This window comes from Apodemus sylvaticus, chromosome 1 (assembly GCF_947179515.1).
Source record: "Apodemus sylvaticus chromosome 1, mApoSyl1.1, whole genome shotgun sequence".
NCBI lineage: Eukaryota > Metazoa > Chordata > Mammalia > Rodentia > Muridae > Apodemus > Apodemus sylvaticus.
In genome coordinates, this window is record NC_067472.1 from 120,301,754 (window position 1) to 120,327,528 (window position 25,775).

Below are 25,775 nucleotides of genomic sequence, written 5' to 3' on the forward strand. Positions count from 1 at the left end.
ATCCACCATAATCATGTAGGCTATATGTCAGGAATGCAGGGGTGGTTCAGTATAGAAAAATCTTTCAACTTAATCCATCATATAAGCAAACTAAAAGAAAAAAAAAGACAAATGTTGAAAAGCCTTTGTGAGAAGAAAAAAAAAATCACATGTGGGGAAAGGGATGGAGGGAAGGACCTGGGTGAAAATGGAGACAGGGAGTGGAAGAGGAAAAAATAATCAGGTATTGCATTTGAAGAAGAAAACTGAATTCCTGAGGGCCAGCAAAAAGCTGGAAACAGATAAACTTGGGAGGTAGGAGGTGGGAGGACTCTCTAGAGGTTCCAGAGGAATGGAAGATCAGAGATTGTCCAGATTCAAAAGGAGTAATCTTAGATGAAATATCCTATAGTGGGGAGAGGGATATTATAGAGCCCACCTCCACAGAAAGACAACAATGCTTAAAGTAGAGGGAAGGAATTGTCAACCCAAAGTTAAAAATTCTGACCAAGAATTGGGCCTACCTGAAAGAAGTGCAGGGAAAAATTGGACAAGAGCCTAACGAAAAGAAGGTCCAACAAGAGGCCAAAATAGGGATCCAACTCCAGGAGTTGCCTCAAGGACAGACACTAGTACTGATGATATGGTGTGCTCACAAAATGGGGCCTATCATGATTGCCCTCAAATTACACAACAAGCAGCTAAAATAGTAAGATGCTTATATTTACATCCAACCAATGGATAGAAGCAGGTGATACCTGTGGTTGTATTATGGAATAGTGAGAAGAAGCTGAGGAGAAAGGTGACCCTATAAGAAGACCAGCATTCTCAACAAATCTGGACCCATGAGATCTATAAGACACAGAGTCACCAAACACTCAACATGCAACAGCTAATATGAGACCCCCAACATATATAGCAGACAACTGTCAGGTCTGGACTCAGAGATGATGCACTGAACCCTCAAGAAACTGAAGGAAAGGGAGTAGGGACTTCTGTTGATGTGTGTGTGGATTGAGGCAGTGTGGGTACATCATTGTGGAGACTGATGGTGGGGACAGAGGGAGGAAGTATGTTTTGTGGAACAGTCAGAGTGTGGACTGGGAGGGAGATTAGTATGGAGGGTATGAAAGGTTTAAATAAAAATGGAAAAAATAACATGTTATAAATAGTGGAGAGAACAGGGAAATAAGGCATATGTCTAAACATAATGAAAGCATTATTCAGCAAGCCACTAGCCAACAAATGAAAGGAGAGAAATTTATAGCAATTTCACTGCAATCAGGGTTAAAATATAGATACACAATGAAAAAAATAAAACTTCTACAACAAATGTTGATGGTCTATGTGGATGTCTACATGTAGAACAATGAAAATAGAGCCACTACTTATCATCATACATAAATATGAAGTCCAAGTAGTTCAAAGACATCAATATAAAACTGGATACAGTAAATCTCATAGAAAGAAAGTGAGAAATATCCTGGAACATATTTGTATAGTACATATTTCCATGAACATAACACTAACTATTCTGCCTCCAAAACCAAAATTTGGTAAATGGGGCCTCATGTAACTCAAAAGTTTCTGTAAAGCATTTGACATTGCCATTAGGACAAAATGGCAAGATAACTTTGCTCCTATATGCACAGCCCAGGTGAAAATCATTATAATAAAGACTCCTCGTATTAGTACTCTCTTTTCCTGATATTATTAAACATATATGACAATATCTAAGTATTTGCCCACACTTTCAAGCAGATTTCTGCAGATTTCTGAAGGTACACTGTCCTGAAGTGATGCTAAATATACAAATAGATTATTTCTCAATTCTTCATCATGATCTTGTAAGAGCTCCCAAAATTACTTAATATTTATTCAGCACTTTATTATTATTTTAAAAATTCTTTGTTTACATTCCAAATGATTTTCCTTTTCCCAGTTCCCCCCTCATCATAAGTCCCATAAGCCCTCTTCTCTCTGCCCATTCCCCAATCAAACCCATCCCACTTCTCTGTCCTGGCAATTCCCTACAATGCTGCATCAAGCCTTTCCAGGACCAGGACCCTCTCCTTCTTCTTGGGAATGATTTGATAGGAGAGTTGTGTCTTGGGTATTCAGAGCTTCTGAGCTATTGTCCACTTAACAGTGACTGCATTCCATGTATGTTCTTTTGCAAATGAGTTACCTCACTTAGGATGATATTTTCCAGTTCCAACCATTTGCCTAAGTATTTCATTAATTCATTGCTTTTAATTGCTGAGTAGTATTCCACTGTGTAAATATACCCTATTTTCTGTGCCCATTCCTCCATTGAGGGACTTGTGGGTTCTTTCCAGCTTCTGACTATTATATTAAGTTGTATTATGATAGTCATAACTGTAATGAAAACTCCATCTCTCTTGTGTCTCCAGTTGATAGCTTCTAGATAGTAACTAGAGTTTCAAATACTCATAGCACATTCCAAGAGGTTATAAAATCATTAAACAAAGGTCATAAAAAGGAACTTATGATTTGTTATTATGCTAAGATAGAAGATAAAATATTGACTGTGTTTGTCTAGACAAATCTTAACAAATAAATTAGTTATGGTTTTTAACACTTGGTGAACCTGTGGAGCAGTGACAAGTGATTTACTTTTTATCAAGATAAATACTTCTTGGCTAAGATTAAAAATTCAGGAGACAGCAGGTGTTGGAGAGGGTGTGGAGAAAGAGGAACACTCCTCCACTGCTGGTGGGGTTGCAAATTGGTACAACCACTCTGGAAATCAGTCTGGCGGTTCCTCCGAAAACTGGGCACCTCACTTCCAGAAGATCCTGCTATACCACTCCTGGGCATATACCCAGAAGACTCCCCACCATGTAATAAGGATACATGTTCTACTATGTTCATAGCAGCCCTATTTGTAATTGCCAGATGCTGGAAAGAACCCAGGTATCCCTCAACAGAAGAGTGGATGCAAAAAATGTGGTATATCTACACAATGGAGTACTATTCAGCCATTAGAAACAATGAATTCATGAAATTCTTAGGTAAATGGATGGAGCTAGAGAATATCATACTAAGTGAGGTAACCCAGACTCAAAAGGTGAATCATGGTATGCACTCACTAATAAGTGGATATTAACCTAGAAAACTGGAATACCCAAAACATAATCCACACATCAAATGAGGTACAAGAAGAAAGGAGGAGTGGCCCCTGGTTCTGGAAAGACTCAGTGAAACAGTATAGGGCAAAACCAGAACGGGGAAGTGGGAGGGGGTGGGTGGGAGGACAGGGGAAGAGAAGGGGGCTTGCAGGACTTTCGGGGAGTGGGGGGCTAGAAAAGGGGAAATCATTGGAAATGTAAATAAATTATATCAAATTAAAAAAAAAGACAAAAAAAAGATAAATACTTCTAATAGATATGCATGTAAACATTCTCTATTGTCAACTTCTTTTACAAGTTATGATTTGATTTTCGTTGTAAATTTTGATGAACCTTTTACCATGTGATCATGTACTTGGAAAGATGTATAAATGCAGAGGAGAACTGACAGAACTGACCTGAGGAGAAGTTTTTGGGATACAACACTTTGTAGAAAGATCTGCATGGAATGTTTTGATAACAGAACTGAGATTTTATTTGTTTTTTGTTGTGTTTTTTTTTTTGTCAGTATACAAGAGAACTTTTTTGTCACAAAACCAAACTCAAGACGATCTTAAAGTACAGGCATAGCATTGGTGAAAAAAAGGCACTGTGGATATGAACATCATTGTGACATCAAAGCATTATAAGAAAGCAGGATTAGAAGAATGCAGTGTAGAAAAAATTATAAACTGTAAGGTAACATAAAAATAAGAGAATATGCAGAATATAGAGGGAAAAGGAAAAAAGAAGAAGCTGCAGAGAGAGCAGAAAAAACAGGCAGGCTTCTCCTTACTATGAAACAAAACATGTTTTTGAATTTTGTTTTTTGTTTTTTGTTTTTTTTTCATAACAAGGTAGGCTTAGTCTTATTAAAAGGGGTAAAGCTTCTTTATAACAAACTTTCATATAATTCATTTAGAATTAAAAGGGTAGAAGTGTTTTCTTTCTTTATGCAATGAAGTTTGGACCTCAATTTTCATCCGTAAAGAATGAGTTCTTTCTGCACAATAGCTTGTGCTTTTGCTACAAATGCATGTATAATCATGGATGTTTGTGTAAGCATATATTTTTGGTTATGTATGCAAAGTAGGCCCAAGTTGTTTGACTGGAAATGTGTAAATATGCATGTGTGAATCTGTATATAAATTTATGTGAATTTATGCATTTTTCCTTCTGCCAGGGATATTACCGTGTCCTGGCTCAATAGAAGTTTATTGCTCCAAATTTCCTCCTGGTCTAACAAGCAAGAGGCATCTGACAAAAGGGAAAAGGCTCTAGCAGTTAATTCCTTACTCCTTTACTTATTCTGCTCTTGTTTTAGGATGAGTTACTAAATACCAGAGACTGCAATATAACCTCACAGGAACCTAGAAATTGGGTCAGTCACTGTACAAAGTAACTTAGACTTAGATAAGTGAACCTTTAATTATTACTCAGTAACTCTATCTCTTAAGACAGAAGTCTTACCCTCTGTCCATGCTCTTCCCCTTCTCTTGCCTGAGGGAGAACCTGTAAGAAATAAACCTGACCCCACCTGGGCTGTTTCTCAACAAACCATATGCCTGAAGGCTCTTCAATTACCTTCTTTGACTTTAGGACATGAAGAACTTAAGCTGTGAGTAGACTTAAAATGATCATGCTGTCTTGCTTTGACTTTACGTATCAGAAGAGCATGAATGCTTCTGGTAAACTGTCTCCAACATTCTTAATTGAGCCTTCATCCTGAACTGCAAATAAAAAAGGCAGGTTATGCATGCTTGTACAATAATTAGCTATTTATCATGGATAAGACCAAAACAATTAGAACAGAATTCAAGGCCCATCCACCAAAAGAAAGTTTAAGCCTGTTGCACTAAGCAAGAGCAAAGGCCTGTGGAAGTTACTTCTGTGGTATTTCTAGGTTGATTTGATAAGCCTGTGAAACTGCTTACACCTATACTTCAGTGTTATTCAGCCTCACTTCATAACCATTGCAGAAGACTCTGAAATTAAGTGTTTGTTACAGGGTAGCCTATATCTTAACCATTCATGGGATCTAAAATTACTCCCTTTATGTCTCAGGGAATATTGAAGAAGCGGAGGATTAATAAATGTGAGAGTCCTTTTTCCTCTCCCAGTGTCAGATGAGGTTTTCTTCTTCCCCTCTCATTACCCCTCTCCCCACTTCTACTTTATCTCCCAGATCCCCCCTCCCTCACCACTTGTGATTGCTTTATTCTCCATCTAAAGTGGGCCTGAGGTGTCCTCACTTGGGCACTTTCAGTTTGTTGACCATTGTGAGTTTTATGGCTAATATCCATTTATTAGTGAGTACATACCATGCATGTACTTTTGGGTTTGAGTTACCTTCTTGAGAATCATATTTTCTAATTCCATCCATTTTCCTACAAAAATCAGGATGTCCTGAACCACATTTTTTATATACATTCTTTTGTCATAGGATATCTATGTTCTTTCTAGCTTGTGGCTATGACATATAAGGCCGCTAAGATCATAGTGTATCATATGTCCCTGTAGCATGGTGGGGCATCTTTTGGATACATTCCCAAGAGTGGCATTTCTGGGTCTTCAGGAAGTTTTGTTTCCAACTTTCCAGGGCCAGCAAAAAGAAGAAAAACAGACAACCTCTGAAGATAGGAGATTGGAGGGGGCCTCCAGAATGAACCAGAGACCTGGGAGATGAAAGGCTCTCAGGACTGAAAGGAAGGAAATTTAGATGAAATGCCCAATAGTATGGAGAGGGAATTTATAGAGTGCACATCCTACAGGGAAACAGGGCATCAAATGAGGAAGAGGTTGACCACCCCACTGTCACAGCTCTGACCCAAAATTGCTCTGGTCTGACAGAACTACATGGATGGGAATGGAGAGTAGCATGAGGAAAAGTACAGACCCTGCTCCAAGTGCTGGCAGACCTACATGAATCCCAAGCTATACTTCTGCTACATTTCTTCAGGAATGTTAGGGTCAGCCCATGTGGTGATCTGGTAGATATATTGGTACACTAAATAAATAGTTACATTCAATTAATATTTATATTTTAGCATGTATTTTCCTAAATTTATTAAAATAATTTATTTGTTGTCTCAATAAAATAATATAGCACTTTGGCCAAAATATGCAAAGAAGCATCCCTGCACAATAGGCTAAGATACAGAAGACCTCCACAGCGACCATAGCCTTGTCCTTAGTGCTGGAGTAGACAGGGAGGAAGGTGATCTAGACAATGCAGATCACCAGCATGATGAATGTCAGGAACTTGGCTTCATTGAAAGTATCAGGCAGATTCCTGGCCAGGAAAGCTATACTGAAACTTGCTAGAGCAAGACAGCCCATGTATCGCAGTACACAGTAGAAGGTAAAAACTGAATCTTTGTTGTAAACAATAATGATGTAGTCATGTACCATGTGTCAATCAGCATGAACAAATGGAGAAGAGGTTCCCAGCAAGATTACACAGTGAATCATTTGGTTCAGGGTACATATGAGAATGATGTAATTGGGAGCCCCTGAAAGTAGTAGCCACCTCAAACTTATTCCTGGAACAGTAATCTTAAATGTTAATACTATAGTAATTATCTTGGCTAAGACATTAGAGGCAGCCACAGTGAACACAATGGCAAATGTGGTCTGCTGCAGGATGCAACTAGCCATACTCAGATAACCAATATAGAGCAAGGAACAGATAAAACAAAAATATGAGGGAGATGAGTAGAACATAACAGACATGACCTTGACTATGGGGGTGTCTTGGTGTATCAAGACGTCACAGAGGGCAATAGTTTTCAGAGCAGAGAAGCACTGAGTGAAAGTAGCCAGAGTTATTACCAATGGGTCTTCATAATCCAGAAAGGTCACAACTTTCTTGAGGCAGTTAATATGGTCAGTATTGGCATACTCATCCTCTGGACACTTCACACATTGATCCTTGCTAGTTTAGCAAGAGAGGAATTATCAGATTTTTTTATTTTTTGGTAAAGTAATTAGAAAATAAACTAATTTTAATTAGGCTTAAATCTAGTGATAGATGCAAACTTAAATATGGGAGTTTTTGAGATATTATCCTAACTTCCAATAAGTCTATTACTTACTCAAGCTGTTGTTCATATTTATCTAGTATATGCTAGATGCTTATTATATTTTTCAAAAACAAAACTGTATTGTTGCATAATTCTTATTTGTACACAATAATATACCTTAGATTGATCACACAGTATCACAAAATTTTCACTTGTAATTGTATATATTTTGCAAAAGTAGAATTAGAAGGGTATGTGTTAGCAAAAAGTGCTGTCATACAAATGGTCTCAAGTACATGTTTGGACATATAATCTCTACCAGTTCCTGCCTCAGATAAAAACATACAGCCAAAATTTTACAAAACCATTTTAATCCCAAACTCTTTTCTACACATTTGTTCTTAGCCATATAAATATTTATACTCTTTACCATTCATTATGGAAAATTACCTTAGAAATATGCATCAATAGAGAAAGTCATAATCAATAAAAATTTAGAGTTTTCGAGTTTGTTTCTATGGATACATCATAAACCACTTATAAATACTTGATGCAAACATCACTTATATTTGATATAAACATACTTGATATAACAATACCTGATATAAACATTACTTATAAATAATTGATGTTGGACAAAGCCAAAAAAGTGGAAAAAAGAAATAATATTCTTGTCGGATACCAATTGGGGGAGAGGCCCTTGATTGTGAAAATATTTGATGTCATAGTATAGAAGAAGAAGCTGGGGTATGTTGATTGGAGAAGGAGAGAGGGCTTATGGGATTTTCAGGGGAGGGAGGAACCAGAAAAAGGAACAATATTTGAAGTGTAAATAAAGAATATACCTAATTAAAAAAATAGAAATCATCTTCAATAAGTGGTACTGGTATAAATGGTGGTATCTATATAGGAGAATGAAAATAGATATGCATTTATCACCTTGAACAAAGCTCAAGTCCAAGTACATCAAGTACCTCAACCTAACACCTGACACTCTGAAGTTAATAGAATACAACATGGGAAATCACCTTAAACTTATTGGCACAGGTAGAAAATTCCTGAACAGAACACCAATGGCTCATACTCTAAGATCAAGAATTGATAAATGGAATCTCATGAAAGTGAAAAGCTTCAGTAAGGCAAAAGTCACAATTAATAGGGAAAATTGACAACTTACTGTTTGGAAAAAAATCTCTACTAAACCTACTTTTGACAGAGGGCTAATGTCTAAAAAAAAAAAAAGGTAACTCAAGGAGCTAACCTCCAGAGAACCAAACCACCCAATTAAAAAATGGGGTACAGAATTGAAAAAGATTTCACAACAGAAGAATATTGAATGGCCTAGAAGCACTTAATAAAATGTTCAAATTCCTTAGTCATCTGGGAGATGCAAATCAAAATGGCCCTGAGATTCTACCTCACATCAATAAAAATGGCTAACATCAAAAATTTCAAAAGACATCACATGCTTGGGAGGATATGCAGAAACAAGAACACTCTTCCATTACTGGTGGAAATGCAAACTAGTGCAACCACTCTGAAAATCAATCTGGTAGTTCCTCAGAAAATTAAAAATAATTCTGCCTTTAGACCCAAGTAAATCTTCTTGGGCATGTAGTGTCCAGCAGCTACATTCTAAAGCACGTTCCCTGGAAGGAGCAATGGAAATTGGACAGAGTGGCAAGAGAAAACACATGGAGACAGACATGGCTTTTGGTTCAAGTCTCAACCTTTAATGCATCCCTCCCAAGATAAAAAGGCAGGCCAAGCCCCTTCCCTGAAGGCTAAGGACTGGTTCTGCTTGTTCTGCAGGAGGTGGGCAGTCAGGTTGCTGGCTGCTATTCTTTGAGAACAATGGGCTGGGGGAGGTCACAATTCCTCCCTTTTTATTAATTTTAAGAAAAACCAGTGGATAAATAACCATCAAAAGACAGTGTGAAGATCCTTTCCCAATATGTTGGTTGATGTTTTGTCCTTTTGACAGTGTCCTTTGCCTTACAGAAACTTTGTAGTTTTATGAGGTCCCATTTGTCAATTCTTTATCTTAGAGCATAAGCTATTGGTGTTCTATTCAGGAACTTTTCCCCTGTGCCCAGGTCCTCAAGGGTCTTCCCCAGTTTCTTTTCTATTAGTTTCAGTGTGTCAGGTTTTATGTGGAGGTCCTTGATCCATTTGGAGTTGAGTTTAGTACAAGGAGAAAGAATGGATCGATTCACATTCTTCTGCATGCTGACCTCCAATTGAACCAGCACCATTTGTTGAAAAGACTATCTTTTATGCACTGGATGCTTTCAGCTCCTTTGTCGAAGATCAAGTGACCATAGATGAGTGGGTTCATTTCTGGGTCTTCAATCCTATTCCATTGATCTGCTTGCCTGACATTGTACCAATACCATGCAGTTTTTATCACTATTGCTCTGTAGTAGAGTATAAAGTCTGGGATACTAAATATACAAAGAACTCAAGAAGGTAGAACCCAGAGAACCAAATAACCCCATTAAAAATGGGGTACAGAGCTAAACAAATAATTTTCACATGAAGAACTTCAGAAAGCTGAGAAACACCATTTGAAATGTTCAACATCATTAATCATTAGGGAAATGCAAATCAAAACAACCTTGAGATTTCACCTCACACCAGTCAGATTGGCTAAGGTCAAAAACTCAGGAGAGAGCAGGTGTTGGCGAGGATGTGGAGAAAGAGGAACACTCCTTCACTGCTGGTGGGATTGCAAGATGGTGCAACCACTTTGGAAATCAGTCTGGCGGTTCCTCAGAAAACTGGGCATGACACTTCCTGAGGACCCGGTTATACCACTCCAGGGCATATATCCAGAGGATTTTTCAGCATGCAATAAGGACACATGCTCCACTATGTTCATAGCAGCCCTATTTGTAGTAGCCAGAAGCTGGAAAGAACCCAGGTATCCCTCAACAGAAGAATGGATGTAAAAAATGTGGTATATATACACAATGGAGTACTATTCAGTCGTTAGAAACAATGAATTCATGAAATTCTTAGGCAAATGGATGGAGCTGGAGAACATCATACTAAGTGAGGTAATCCAGTCTCAAAAGATCAATCATGGTATGCACTCACTGATAAGTGGATATTAGCCTAGAAACTTTGAATACCCAAGACATAACCCACATATTAAATGATGTCCAAAAAGAATGGAGGAGTGGCCCCTGGTTCTGGAAAGATTCAGTGCAAGAGTATAGGGGAACAGGGAAGCGGGAAGGGGTAGATGGAGGAACAGAGGGAGGGAAGAGGGCTTATGGGACTTGCGGGGAGTAGGGACCCAGAAAAGTGGAAATCATTTGAAATTTAAATAAAAAATATATCAATAAAAAAAAGACAGTGTGCTTTGACCAGAGGGGGAAGAATTGACCATGACCCCCTTAAATGTTATATGATGTCTTTTGCAGAGGAAGGGAATAGACTTCCTTATTATTATTATTATTATAAGGACAGTCTCTCAACGTCAACCCCTATGCTGTCAGGTGTGCTTTCAAGGAACTCAGAGCCAGGAAACATGGTCCTTCCCTTGCAGTGCTTTGCCTCGCACCTCCTGCTGGTACCCATGTTTGTTTAATTAGCAAACACGCATAGATCTGACTTCTATGAAGCTTCATTTTTGGAGATACACTGGTAAAGTAAATGCCCTGTGAGTGTGAGCTGGCTGGCCTTCATAGCAGCCCACCTTCGAGTCCTGGAAGCTGCTGATCTGTGTCTGAAAGAGACCTGCTTAAAACACAACAGAAAAGAGTAAGAAGAGAAACTGCTTGGGCTGTCTCTGGAAGGCCCATGGTATTTAATTTGGTTGTAAATTAGTAGCCCAGGAACAAAACCTGGCTTGCAAATTAACAGCTAGAGGAAAAGGAGCATACCTTCCCAATATGGGAGAAGCAGTTTTAAGAACATTATTGAATTAGTCATACTTACCAGTTGATTCAGGGTCTCTATTTACCTGCCATACCAATCTTTCTGGCAGCCATTGGGCTCTGTCTTCTTTTTAAGAGAAAATATAAATAGAACATCTTCTCCACATTAAAACAGGGTCTAGACCATTCCATGTATTAATTAAAGGGTCTCGTCATTTAACCATGGCATAAAAATTAGAAATGGCAGGATGCCAATGGCGATCTGCTGCAGACTGACCTTTAGCATCAGTTTGCAAGAAGTTCAAAACAAATAAAACAAAAGGAAGGTGTCCTTTGTGTGATCTAGAAGGGTATAGTTTCCCTTTCTTTGTTTTAAAAAGCCAATTTTTTAAGAGTGTGAGGTGCATGCTTGACAATTCCTTGGCCCATTGGGTTTTAAGGAATTCCAGTTTTATGTTTAAACCCAAATTCTTTACAAACCCAGATAAAGTTATTGCCAGTGTAGGCTGTCCCATTTTTTCATCTTAATGACTTTGGGTTAATCCCATGGTATAAAATGCTTGTGAACAATGATTGATTACATTTAGAGGCTTCTCCTGTATGTAGAGAAGTGAGAATAAATCTTGAACACATATCAATGCAAACATGTATAAATTTTAATTTTCTAGTTTTGCATAGTAAGTTATATCCATTTGTCAAATATGATTGGGCATAAGGTCACATGGATCAACCCCTAAATGGGGAGCTGGAGATAAGGAAAGGCAGTTAGGGCATTGTTTTACGGTCATTATTGCTTGCTCTCCCGTGATCCCATGGCAGAGTCTTAACGTATGGCTAGAAAGGTGGAACTCATTATGATCATGTCTAGCTAATTTAACAGGTTCTAACACTAAAGCTTCTCTTATTAGAGCTCTGTAAATGCAATGATTGCCTTTAGCTAATGCTTCAGGAAGACTGGAGTGAGCTCATATTTGTCAAATATAGAAGGGATTTTTTTCTAGCTAAAATGATGTTTTGAAATAGTGAAAACAAATATCTTGATGGCGTATTAAAATTATATGTGCCACAGGTTTCTAATAAAAGGACAGATTCTTCAGCATACAAGCTAATTGCAAAAAGATTAAAAATATTATTTATAGGTCGAAAAACATTTAATACCATTGTCAGTTCTGCTAACTGAGCTGAGCCCAGTTGTTTCTTTAACCACCTGCTGATTATTAAGAAGGTATCTAGCTCTTCCTTCAGAAGAGCTATCTATTAAAATCAAAAGAGCATTATGCAGCGGCTGCAAAGATCATATTAGGAAATATAACCTCATGCATATCAAAAACTTCATTAATCTATCTTGAGGATAATGGCCATCTATAGTTCCTTCAAATCCTACTTGAGCAAGCAACCAATCTGTGCCATGTTACTTCATCCAAGCATCTTGATTTATGTTAAAAGGCTGAATAATGATATCTGGTTCTTTCCCAAAATGAGTTAGAGACTGCTTCCTTCCAAGTACAATTATTTGGGCCATTGCCTCATAATATGGCAGGATATTACATTTAGGAGACACCCGTAAATTAATCCACAATACTACTACTATAGTCAAATGAGTCGTTGTAATTTCTCCTTTAGATTAATTTTTCTAAGATAGTTTAACAGTCTTCAATTTTTCTGTCCCACAATTTCTAATGGCTTGGAGCAAGGCAGTTTACTTAATCTGGGACAATTGACAATTAAAGTGTATTCAATATAGCTTTTTTGTTACCATTATCTGAGCACTCAGCAAGCCCACAGTCAATATTATCTTCAGTACCACACCAATTACTCTGGCAGCTAGCATACTTCTGCAGCAATCTGTGGAAAAAACATAAGGGACATGCTTTCTTCCCCAATATTAATTCAGAATCATGTTATATGCCAATAAGTGAATTCCTCCATCTCACCTAGGCATCAGTATGCCTAGTTATAGGATGCCATATGCATTCAGCAAGTTACTTGGCATCCAAATTTTAAAATTTTCTTAAAACATAATTCAAGTTATATGCATGAGGATACCATTCCCCCCCTCTTTTTCTTTTTTAAGAGGATATTGTTGTGTTTTGTTTGGTATTTAAAAAATGTATTATATTACCTCGTCTTTGAGGATAACAAAGAATCAAATTGTCAAAGACATCTCAAATGAATAACCTTTATTCATTAAATGGCCATTTCCATTGTTTGTTCTAATCCAAGTTGGAACACCAACTTGGATATACCATATACCATATACCATAACATAGGTAATAACTATGCAATTTTAGAAAATAAATGAGGCAGTCCCAGTTGTTTTTTGCTAGAGCAGTTGTAACTAGAATGCCCAAAAATGAATCATAGTTACATGCACATATTTTAAATTTCTAAATTAGAGACATGGGTATCATTTATCTATAATAATTAATTAATTCCTCTAGAACTAAGACCATTATGTGGTAGAGGTAGAAACTGAGGACATCAAGAACAAATCTTTATAATTTGATGTGCAAAAAAATATAAAATAATTTTAAGCCACTACCCTTTTGATTATATAAATAATATACTTATATAACCAATTGTTATTATAAGTATATAGTCTGTCTTGGATATAAATTTTATGTGCCTTTCTTTAAGGGGTCTTGTCCAGGCACCATTTTAAAGATTAACTATATATAAGTATATAGTAGTTGTCTTCAGATTCACCATAAGAGGGCGTCAGATCTCATCATAGGTGGTTGTGAGTCACCATGTGGTCGCTGGGATATGAACTCCCATGCTCTGTAAATGAGGGACTAGCCTTTAATGGCTGAGCCATCTCTCCAGGCTTACAACCATAAAATATAAGAGCTAGGCTTCCAGTATCCATGGGCGTGTCTCCAGTCTTTGGATTAGCTCTTAGATATCCAGAGGACCGTCATTTAAAGAACATATTTCTTTAAAATTGAATTACATTTGTATAAACAATTGTAAAAGTTAAGAATTAGCAGTATTAAAAATGGAACAATTTTAAGCAATTGTAAACCATGATATATATATATATATATATATATATATATATATATATATATATATATATATATATCATGGGAAGTGGGAAGGGGTTGGTTGGAAGGATAGGGAGAAAGAAGGGGGCTTATGGGACTTTCAGAGAGTAGGGGGCTAGAAAAGGGGTAATCATTTGAAATGTAAATAAAAAATATATCGAATAAAAAAAGAAAAAAAACGATTGATAAAAAAAGATGTTAAAAGTCAAGCTTTTAATAATATATTAATAAATATATATAAATATATAAATATATAATAAATATATTAATATATTTATAAATATATTTATTAATATATTTATAATATATTTATATATTATAATTATTAAATATATTATAAATATATTATAAATATATTATAATAATATATTTATAAATATATATATAATTATTAAAAGCTTGACTTTTAACATCTTTTTTTATCAATCTTTTTTTTCTTTTTTTATTCGATATATTTTTTATTTACATTTCAAATGATTACCCCTTTTCTAGCCCCCTACTCTCTGAAAGTCCCATAAGCCCCCTTCTCTCCCCCTATCCTCCCACCCACCCCTTCCCACTTCCCCGTTCTGGTTTTGCCGAATACTGCTTCACTGAGTCTTTCCAGAACAAGGAGCCACTCCTCCTTTATTCTTGTACCTCATTTGGTGTGTGGATTATGTTTTTGGTATTCCAGTTTTCTAGGTTAATATCCATTTATTAGTGAGTGCATACCATGATTCACCTTTTGTTACCTCACTTAGTATGATGTTCTCTAGCTCCATCCATTTGCCTAAGAATTTCATGAATTCATTGTTTCTAATGGCTGAATAGTACTCCATTGTGTAGATATACCACATTTTTTGCATCCACTCTTCTGTTGAGGGATGTAGCCGCCCACGGCCACATATTGGCGCCGGAACAGGGACAGACCTGATACCGAAGAATTTCCTGAGGTGACCCTATCTGGCGAAGCTTCGCAAAAAAAAAAAAAAAATAGAAAGAAGATGATATCCGCACGGTAAACAACTTTAGAAGTCAAATCTTTCCAGCATCTGGCAATTATAAATAGGGCTGCTATGAACATAGTAGAGCATGTATCCTTATTACATGGTGGGGAGTCCTCTTCATATATGCCCAGGAGTGGTATAGCAGGATTTAAAACAGCTGTTATATCACCCAAGTCAGGTATCTGTGCTGAAGCAGAGGGAAAACTCAAAAGAACAAACATGTGATTTGATTATATAAACTTTATTCCCATAGTTGATGTATTTTTCGTGGGATGAATGTATAGAAATATAAAAGCAAATAGTAATAAATTGTCTTTTGGACAACAATTATCAACTTTGCCTAAAAAGGCTTGTCATGTAATAGATCAACCATTAATAATAATTAATTTGATTGCTGCTTGAAGCAAGGAACAAACGTTTTATTAGGCTCTTAAAACATTATTCATAATATCTTTAAATATATTTATCTTTAAAGTATATTAAATCTTTAATATATATTTATAACATTTTATTAACATATCAATATCTTTATTGAAGGATGTAAAAACTTTATTTTGAGGGCAAAATATGTGATTCTCTATTGTTACATTTGCCAAGGAATGGCAGTGAACACACATTATAAACAGCTGTTTACCTTTATCTGTAAAATTATCTACCCTTTGCCAGTTGATCGATATCTGCCTTGAAAACAGAGGTTTAAGTCCTCCTATGGCAAACTTAAAGAGATGTCTTAGCCAATTAACTTATTTTAATAACCTTTGAAAATTATTTATTTAAAAAATTTTAAAAACCTATAAGAAAAGACCTGTTTCTTTCTATGAACAACATATTTTATAAACAAATATTTTCATAAACCAAAAATTTCTATAAACAAAATATATTAAAAAATGGTTGTGTGAAACTGTCTGCCATAAGCTCAATCAGCTAATGATATGTTGTCTCAAAAGACAGCCATGCCAGGCACCAATCTATAAGAACATCATAGCATTAGTAGTAGTGTTAGGCCTGAGTGCTCCTGCACAAAATGGTTACCATGTTGTGCTGTTTATTTTCCTGTCTTTCATTCAGTCCCTTCTCAATTTTTGTCCTTGCAGCTCTTTTAGAAAGGAATAATTCTGGGTCAGAAATTTTGACTGTGGCATTTCCCTACCCTTGAGGACCTGGTTATCTAACAAAGGTGGACTTTTTGAGTTCTCTCTCCCCAATGATGAACATTTTGATAATGAGTCATGGGAGTACCTAACTGTTCCAGTCTCTGAAACTTTTTTAGGGTTCTCCACTTTCTACCCTCCCAGATTGCTTATTTCCCTTCATTCTATTGGTCCCGAAGGCTTCTATTCTGTACCTCCCATATCTGATCTTGTTCCCCTTTGCCACTGGCCCTGCCCTCTCCCACTATGTCTTTCCTTCCTCTGCCTGCAGTGATTATTTCCTTCCCCCTTCTATGTAGAAATAAAACATCCTTACCTGGACATTTCTGCCTGTTGCATTTCTTAAGGTCTGTAGGTTGATTCTTAAGTATTGTTTACCTTTTGGGTAATATCCACTTATCATTGAGTTATAACAGGCACATTTTGGGAGGGAGGGTGTGAGTGACCTAACTGAGGATGATATTTTCTACTTCCATACATTTGTCTGCAATATTAGTGATGTCCTATGAATAGTAATCTGTTGTGTAAATGAATCACATTTTCTGGGTCAATTCTTTGTTTGAGGGTCATCTGGGTTATTTTGAACTTCTGGCTATTAAAAATATGGCTGATATAAAGCAGAGTGGAGAACATGTCCCTGTGGTACATGTGTGGCATATTTTGAGTATATGCCCATGTGACCTCCCCCAGCCCATTGTTCTCAAAGAATAGCAGCCAGAAACCTGACTGCATGCTTCCTTCAGAGCAAGCAGAATCAGTTTTCAGCCTTCGGGGGAGGGGCTTGGCCTGCCTTTTTATCTTGGGAGAGATGTATTAAAGGTTGAGACTTGAACCAGAAGCCATGTCTGTCTCCATGTGTTTTCTCTTGCCACCTTATCCAATTCCCATCTCTCCTTCCAGAGAAGCCGCCTTTAGTATGTTGGTTCTGGACTCTACAAATGGCACCTGAACAGGTGGATTGTACCTGGAAACAGAGAGGCTGAATGAGGTTCATTGTCTTGGGTGGAGCTCCACAGAAAAAGGAAAAAGTTTATGTATCCAGCACAGTAAGCAACAGGGTATTAATTTAGCGCTAACAATGTCATTTATTTTTAAAGGCTGCTGCTGCAGGGGTGCATAGAGATACAGGCTAGACTGAATTAGCATAGGCCCAATGCTGATATCATCTACGGTGTGACAACAAAATGAAACAGGGAATTAATTTCGTTGAGCCTTTTGTCCGCAGTCTAAGAACTTGACCAGGCAAGAGAAATTGGGCAAAAAAAAATATATATATAAAACAATATAAAAAAGTAAAAAACAAAACAAAACAAAACAAAAATTCTAGAAACATGAAAGAAAAAGAAAGAAGGAAAATGGATTTAATTATATTACAGGCCCATGTCAATTTTTTATGTCTCAGGAGCACAGACCGTTTGTCCACGTGTACATTTATGTCCTCTCCGTGTTTTGTGTGAATGACTGTTGTTTGTTTCATGTTTAAAAAAAAGCCTCAAGTTTTGGGAAAACTTTGGTTTAACTTATGAGATTTGTGTAATCGCTTTGTTCTTGTTTTTACAAGGAGCTGCCAGAGACTAAGGTACCAACAAGCAGCATAAACAGGCCAGTCTCAGGCCTTGGTGTAGGTGAGCATAATCTAGGAGGCAAGTGGGAGGAGGTATGGATTGAGGATAAAGGGGGGAACTAACGGGGGGGGGACAACATTGACAAAGTAATCAAGTATTTTAAACATGTTGTATTTTCAACATGTTTTAAAACATGTTGTATTGAAATCCTAGATAAAAAACACACATAGCATTTTTTACATTTTATAAGGATTAATCAGTATAAGACTTGTACAGCTGCCTACCCATCATGGTGTCATAACTAATTTTCCTCTCTAAAACCCTGAATTATTACCTAATCACTGTGTTTCATCTGGGTTGTTCAATATGGATATGGAGACATTTCAAAGAATCATGGAGTCTTACTTTAAACACCTATATTACAACAAAATTAGAAAATCTATATGATATTGATGATTTTATAAATACATCTTACTGGTATATCTTACTACTGAAGAGTACTTGCCACTAAAGAGCAGCAAATAATTTAAATATTCCTATAATCTCTAAGTAAACAAAAGGGGTCATTGAAGTTTTAGCACAGAAATCTACCATAATTTATGCATAATGTAAATACCAATGTTCATCAATGTATTCCACAAATTTGAAACAAAGAAAATACTGCCAAAGGGAAAAATTTCCTGAACAGAACACCAATGGCTTAAGTGCTAAGATCAAGATCAATAAATAGGACCTCATGAAATTGAAAAGCTTCAGTAAGGCAAAGCATATTGTCAATAGGATAAAATGGCAACCAACAGATAGGGAGAATATCTGTACCAATCCTACATCTGATAGAGGGAAAATATCCAATATATTTAAAGAACTCAAGAAATTAAACACAATATAACTGAATAACCCTATGAAAAAATAGAGGACAGAACTAAACAGATAATTTTCAACTTGAAATTTCTGAGAAGCACATAAAGAAATATTCAACTTCTTAAGTCATTAGGGAAATTCAAATCAAATTGACGCTGAGATTCTACCTCACACTAGTCAGAATGGCCAGGATCAAAAACTTAGGTAACAGCAGATGCTGGTGAGGATGGGGAAAAAGAGGAATACTCCACCATTGTTTGTGGGATTGCAAGCTGGTGCAACCACTCTGATAATCAGTTTGGCATTTCTTCCTAAAAGTGTGTGTAGTATTACCCTAGGATCCAGGGTATCTTGACATAAACCCAGAAGAAGCTCCAACATGTAATAAATACACATGCTCCACTATGTTCATAGCAGCTATAATCACAATCCCCAGAATCTTGAAAGAGCCCAGAAGTCCCCCATCAGAAGAATGGATACAGTAAGTGTGGTACATTTACACAATGGTATACTACTAAGTAATTAAAAACAATCACTTTATGTAATTCATAGGCAAATGGATGGAACTAGAAAATATCATCCTGTGTGAAGTAACCCAATCACAAAAGAGCACACATGGTATGCACTCACTGATACGTGGATATTAGTCCAAAAACTCTGAATACCTAAGATAAAATCCACAGACCACATGAAGATCAAGAAGAGCAAAGACCAATTTGTAGGTGATTTGATTCTTCTAAGAAAGGGAACAAAATACTCACATGAGCAAATATGTAGATGAAATGTAAAGAAGAGACTGAAGGAAAGGGCATCCAGGGGCTCTACCCCTTGTGGATTCATTCCATATACAGCCACCAAACCTCAACATTATCATCTATACCAAGAAATGCTTCCTGAAAGGAGAGTAATATGGCTGTACAATGACAGGCCCTGTCAAAGTCTTACAAATAGAGACAGATGCTCACAGACAACCATTGGATTGAGAGTGGGATCCCCAATGGAAGAGTTAGAGAAAGGACTAAAGGAGCTGAAGGTGTTAGTAACCTCAGAGGAAGAACTACAATATCAACCAACCAGAGACCCCAGAGCTCCCAGGGAGTAAACCATCAACCAAGTGGTACTAGCTGCATAGGTAGAAGAGGTTTGCCTTGTCAGGTATCAAGGGGAGGAGAGGTCCTTGGTCTTATGAAGGCTTGATAGATGCTCCATTGTAAAGGAATTGAGGATGTGGTGGTGGTGGGAGGTGGGTGGAGGAACACCATCACAGAAGTAGGAGGAGGGAGGGAGAATAGGATAGGAGCTACCTGGGAACGTGGAAATTGGAAAAGGAGATAACATTTGAAATGAAAATAAAGAATATCTTCAATAAAAAAGAAAAATAAATTAAATAAATAAAAAAGAATGCATCATTACAATGCTGAGATGACTTGGTTTATTTTCAGTTTGACTTAATATTTAAATTCAGTTCTAAACATTCTTTCTTCCTCATCATCTGTGTTGATTTCCATCCTGGAAGGTTTTCTGATTGATATAGATAGACATTTCACAGAAAAAAAATATCTCTGCCAAGGAAAATTCTCAAAGTTTAACATGCAAGATAGAAAATGAATTCATTGTAGGTGGCTGGGCATACAACTCATTGATCATGCTATTATTAGTATCATTTATAAGAATGCAGTTTCAAAAATATATGTTTGTTGCCATTCAGATGTTCTAGGTTTTTTATGGCTATTGAATTATATTTCATGGACAGTTATATTGTATGTTAAAATCTTTTATATTTTGCATTTTAGTTATTTGATAGTCTTTACTTTTACGAGTCATTTTGACCATCATCATACCACTCTCTTATAGTATTCCTACATTCACTCTTCATCCAACTCTCTGTCTTTTATATTTTTAAGCTCTTCCAGATTACCTTTTGCTGCCAAAATCATTTTGGAACAATTAATTTTCAAAAGAAGTATGGTCAATGTATCATGGTATGAACTCTTATTTACATTTTTTTCCTTTCTTTTTCAGAAGCTAGAGTTTCCGTTCAACAGTTCCAAAGGAGGAATTGGGAGTCCATCTCTCATCTTAATGTTTGGATGTGACGTCTCTTGGACTTACAAAGTGTTGTGTTTGCTGCCTATGTCCCTGAATGTTGGTACTTGCTCTGCTGTGTTCAGAACACATTGCTTTTAGACATCTAACACTTCTGGAACGTAACATTAGTCCGTTCAAATTACTGTAATAAACCCTGCCCCCTGATAAACATATAATAAATAAAATTCCCTCCGTCTTACATACTATGTAGTTTTCAATTCTCTCCCCTTTGTCCCATGCATTTCTGTGTTAATAATCATATAAAAATAATTAATAATCATATATACAAAATATTTCCAGATATGTGTTGATTGTTCGTTTGCTTGATGAATATATTTTAAAAAAATTGAATACATTTACATGTATATTGACTTGATAACATAATAGCTTTTGGGATATTTTCTACTGCCAATGTCTTTTCTAGCCTAGACCTTCATTTGTCTCCATTTTGTAAAAAAAAAAAAAAAAAAAAAAAAAAAAAAACATCATGACAGTCCATTCCATATGTTCAAATATATTAGCATGTGCATACTGAAATCAGTCATTCATATATGTTGTTTGCTTCGATTACAATCCACTTTCTAGTCAATGAACCTGCATTCTACATGTGAAATCCTCAATCTTGAAAGATAAGCATCTCAGTGACTGAATCATTTTCTGAGGCCATAACACTTCCCATTTTTTTAATAAGTGAGATTTAATAGCTGAGGTAATACCCATACAAAAGTAAGGAAAGATTTCTATGTAGGTAGGTGACATGAGGTATTTTAAATTTTAAAAAAGTGTTTTACACATGCTGTACTCAAAGAATGAATACAATTGCCAATATGATGGGTCTGAAATAAGCTTAGTAAACTCTAGCTGTCACCTCCTTAAGCATATTAATCATTAATTTGGATACATCTACATAGTGTTATGTAGTCATGTGCCTATTCTGAGTATGAATATGCCTTATATAGATATAAAATCCCAAGAAAAATCTTCTTGTGTACAATTATTTCTTTTAAAAAATGGTTATTGTACATATCCAGCTCGAACTATGGCTCTCCCAATGTGTACTCATATATTGGTGGTTACAACATGGAAGCTTTGTGGTATCTGGTTGGATAATATCGGGAAGTACACTCCATACTCATTAAAAAAAAAATCTGCCAAGTGGAACTTCCAATTATGAACATCTATGTCCCAATTACAAAGGGACCGATATTTGCAAAAGAATCATTAATAAATCTCAAAGTACACATTGAACTTTACATGATAATAGTAGGAGACCTCAACAACCCACTCTCACCAGTGGATATATCATGTAAACACAAAATTAACACTGACACTGATAGAAATAGAAGTTATGAACTAAATGAATTTAACAAATATCTACAGAACATTTCAACCTCAAATAAAAGAATGTACATTCTTCTCAGAACCTAATGGTTCTTCCTTTAAACATGATCATATATTAAGGAAGAAATCAATTCTCAAACATTACAAGAGGACTGAAATAATCGCATGCATCCTATCAGATCACCATAGATTAATTCAGGCCTTCAACAACAACAACAACAACAACAACAACAACAACAACAAAAAAAAAAAAAACCCAGAAAATGCACATTCACATGGAAGCTGACCAACTATCTCTTCAATGATAATGAGGGTAGGGAAGAAATAAGTAATAAAATTAAAATTTTTCCATAATTTAATGAAAATGAAGGTACAACATACCCGAAATTATAGAACACAATGAAAGCAGTTGTAAGAGGAAACTCATGGCTCTGAAAACTTCCATAAAGAAATTTGTGAGAGTGCACACTAGCAACTTAACAGAATATCTGAAAACTTAAGAACAAAGAGAACCAAATACACCCAAGAGGAATAGACGGCATGAAATAATCAAACTCAGGGCTTAAGTCAACCAAGTAGAAACAGAGAGAACTATAAAAAAATCAATAAAACTAGGAGCTGGTTCTTACAGAAAAGTAACAAAACACATAGCCAAACCAACGAGAGGGCACAGAGATAGTATCCAAATTAGCAAAATCAAAAATGGAAATGGAGATCTAACAACATAAACTGAAGAAAATTTAAAAAAAAAAATCAGATTCTAATACAAAAGCCTACATTCATCAAAACTGAAAAATCTCGATAAAATGGATGATTTTATAGACAGATACAAGATACTATAGTTAAATCAGGATCAGATAAACCTCTTAATCTTTCCCATAAACCCCAAGGAAATGGAAGTAATTAAACGTCCCCAAAACAAAAAATCCCCAGGACCAGATGGTTTTCATGCAGAATTATATGAGACCTTCAACAGACTTAATACCAATAGTTCTTCTTCTTTCTTCTGTATATTACGTGGTTTTATTATTATATGATGGGAATCGTTTCTTATCTGGTCCAGTCTAATATGTGTTTTATAACCTCTTGCATGTTTATAAACATATTTTTCATTAGCTTAAGAAAGCCTTCTACCAGGACTATGGTAAAAGTATACCCTAGGACTTCTAGTTGGGACAGTCACATTCATATATTTCTGCAGTTCTTATGTTAATTCTTTTCATGATATCCCAGATTTCATGGATATTTTTATTTTTTTTAATTTTTTTTATTCGATATAATTTATTTACATTTCAAATGATTTCCCCTTTTCTAACCCCCCACTCATCGAAAGTCCCGTAAGCCCCCTTCTCTTCCCCTGTCCTCCCACCCACCCCTTCCCACTTCCCCATTCTGGTTTTGCTGAATACTGCATCACTGAGTCTTTCCAGAACCAGGGGCCACTCCTCCTTTCTTCGTGTACCTCATTTGATGTGTGGATTATGTTTTGGGTATTCCAGTTTTCTAGGTTAATATCCACTTATTAGTGAGTGCATACCATGATTCACCTTTTGAGTCTGGGTTACCTCACTTAGTATGATGTTCTCCAGCTCCATCCATTTGCCTAAGAATTTCATGAATTCATTGTTTCTAATGGCTGAATAGTACTCCATTGTGTAGATATACCACATTTCTTTGCATCCACTCTTTTGTTGAGGGATACCTGGGTTCTTTCAAGCATCTGGCAATTAAAAATAGGGCTGCTTTGAACATAGTAGAACATGTATCCTTATTACATGGTGGGGAATCCTCTGGGTATATGCCCAGGAGTGGTATAGCAGGATCTTCTGGAAATGAGGTGCCCAGTTTTTGGAGGAACCGCCAGACTGATTTCCAGAGTGGTTGTACCAATTTGCAACCCCACCAGCAGTGGAGGAGTGTTCCTCTTTCTCCACACCCTCTCCAACACCTGCTGTCTCCTGAATTTTTAATCTTAGCCATTCTGACTGGTGTAAGATGAAATCTCAGGGTTGTTTTGATTTGCATTTCCCTAATGACTAATGAAGTTGAGCATTTTTTAAGATGCTTCTCCACCATCCGAAGTTCTTCGGGTGAGAATTCTTTGTTTAACTCTGTACCCCATTTTTTAATAGGGTTGTTCGGTTTTCTGGAGTCTAACTTCTTGAGTTCTTTATATATATTGGATATTAGCCCTCTATCTGATGTAGGATTGGTGAAGATCTTTTCCCAATTTGTTGGTTGCCGATTTGTCCTCTTGATAGTGTCCTTTGCCTCACAGAAACTTTGTAATTTTATGAGGTCCCATTTGTCAATTCTTGCTCTTAGAGCATACGCTATTGGTGTTCTGTTCAGAAACTTTCTCCCTGTACCGATGTCCTCAAGGGTCTTCCCCAGTTTCTTTTCTATTAGCTTCAGAGTGTCTGGCTTTATGTGGAGGTCCTTGATCCATTTGGATTTGAGCTTAGTACAAGGAGACAAGGATGGATCAATTCGCATTCTTCTGCATGCTGACCTCTAGTTGAACCAGCACCATTTGTTGAAAAGGCTATCTTTTTTTCCATTGGATGCCGTCAGCCTCTTTGTCGAGGATCAAGTGGCCATAGGTGTGTGGGTTCATTTCTGGATCTTCAGTCCTGTTCCATTGATCCTCCTGCCTGTCACTGTACCAATACCATGCAGTTTTTAACACTATTGCTCTGTAGTATTGCTTGAGATCAGGGACACTGATTCCCCCAGATTTTCTTTTCTTGCTGAGAATAGTTTTAGCTATCCTGGGTTTTTTGTTGTTCCAGATGAATTTGATAATTGCTCTTTCTAACTCTGTGAAGAATTGAGTTGGGATTTTGATGGGGATTCCATTAAATCTGTATATTGCTTTTGGCAAAATGGCCATTTTAACTATATTCATTCTATCGATCCATGAGCATGGGAGGTTTTCCCCATTTTTTGAGGTCTTCTTCCATTTCCTTCTTCAGAATCTTGAAGTTCTTGTGATACAGATCTTTCACATGTGTGGTAAGAGTCACCCCAAGATACTTTATACTGTTTGTGGCTATTGTGAAGGGGATCATTTCCCTAATTTCTTTCTCAGCCTGCTTATCCTTTGAGTATAGAAAGGCCACTGATTTGCTTGTGTTGATTTTATAACCTGCCACTTTCCTGAAGTTGTTTATCAGCTGCAGGAGCTCTCTAGTGGAGTTTTTTGGGTCACTTAGGTAGACTATCATGTCGTCTGCAAATAATGATAGTTTGACTTCTTCCTTTCCAATATGTATCCCTTTGACCTCCATATGTTATCGAATTGCACGAGCTAGTACCTCAAGTACAATATTGAAAAGATAAGGAGAAAGGGGGCAGCCTTGTCTGGTCCCTGATTTCAGTGGGATTGCTTCAAGTTTCTCTCCATTTAGTTTGATGCTGGCTACCGGTTTGCTGTATATTGCTTTTACTATGTTTAGGTGTGGGCCTGGAATTCCTGTTCTCTCCAAGACTTTAAGCATGAAAGGATGCTGAATTTTGTCAAATGCTTTTTCAGCATCCAATGAAATGACCATGTGGTTTTGTTCTTTGAGTTTGTTTATGTAGTGGATTGCATTGATGGATTTCAGTATATTGAACCAACCTTGCATTCCTGGGAAAAACCCTACTTGATCATGGTGGATGATCGTTTTGATGTGTTCTTGGATTCGGTTGGCAAGAATTTTATTGAGTATTTTT

The 25,775-nt window shown here is 36.5% G+C and overlaps 1 pseudogene; it reads right to left on the reverse strand.

Moving 5' to 3' along the window:
• Positions 1-6,146: 6,146 nt before the first annotated feature.
• LOC127685993 (vomeronasal type-2 receptor 116-like) overlaps positions 6,147-25,775 on the reverse strand; it is a 63,643-nt pseudogene continuing 44,014 nt past the window's right edge.